The following is a 956-nucleotide window of genomic DNA, read 5'->3' as shown; positions in this document are numbered from 1 at the left end:
ACAGAAAATTGTGAGTGCGACAAACAGGTTTTGGGGGATTCATTATCCTTCCTCCACAGCTGGTGGATTCCAAAACTGTGGACTGTGGAAAGAAGTCACTGATTAAAAAATAAAATAAAAGAGGAATCTTTTTGGATTCATTTTTCTTTTTCTTCATTGAATTTTAGCATGGGGGTAGGAGAAGGTCTTTATTTTTTTTCAGAACATTATTTTATTTGGCTCTATGTTTTTTCTTTATTTTGTTGTCTTTTTTATTCTTATTCTTTTTTTGTTTTTTATGTTACTTTTCTCTAACTCTATTAGTTTTCTTTTACTCTGTAATAGCATCCTTTATCTCATTTTTCCTCCTCATTCTTAGCTAACTTTTCATTTTCTTTTATTTTTTTTAACCAGAAATCAAGCTTAGGACCTTGTTCTTGCCAGGCAGGTACTGTGTCACTGAGCTACATCTGTGGCCCTACTCTTGTTTATTTTTCAAATTTTACTTCTTTCATTTTCCCCTTTCCCACCCTCTCCACCTCTGCCAGTATTACCATGAAGCTTTATTAACCTTTAGATATTTAATCTACTCCATACTATTTTTGAGTAGTTGAATTCTTTTGTATTGTTAAATTTTGTATGGTTGTTGCAATTAGTAGATATTTACTCCATGTCAATATTTGGTTTTTCTGTCTATATTATAATGTCTATATTATAACACTTTTCTACTATTAAAAGTCTACAGGTATAACTTTCAGTCATACTCATGGTATGTCAATATCCAGTTTGTCTTCCTTTCTATATAGTTGATTTTGATGCTATTACCAGAATGGCATAGTTTCTTGCTATTCATCTGTTTTTACTAGATGCCAGTATCTGGTTTGTCTTTGTGTCACCAACAATGCTGCAGTTCATTTCCAGAGAGCTGGGTGCTGAGCCAATCAGTGCACCCTCCACTACCCAAATTAATGAAGCTG

The sequence above is a fragment of the Octodon degus genome, unplaced genomic scaffold (genome assembly GCF_000260255.1).
Source record: "Octodon degus isolate 3935 unplaced genomic scaffold, OctDeg1.0 scaffold00286, whole genome shotgun sequence".
Lineage (NCBI taxonomy): Eukaryota > Metazoa > Chordata > Mammalia > Rodentia > Octodontidae > Octodon > Octodon degus.
Note: the sequence above shows the minus strand (reverse complement) of the source record.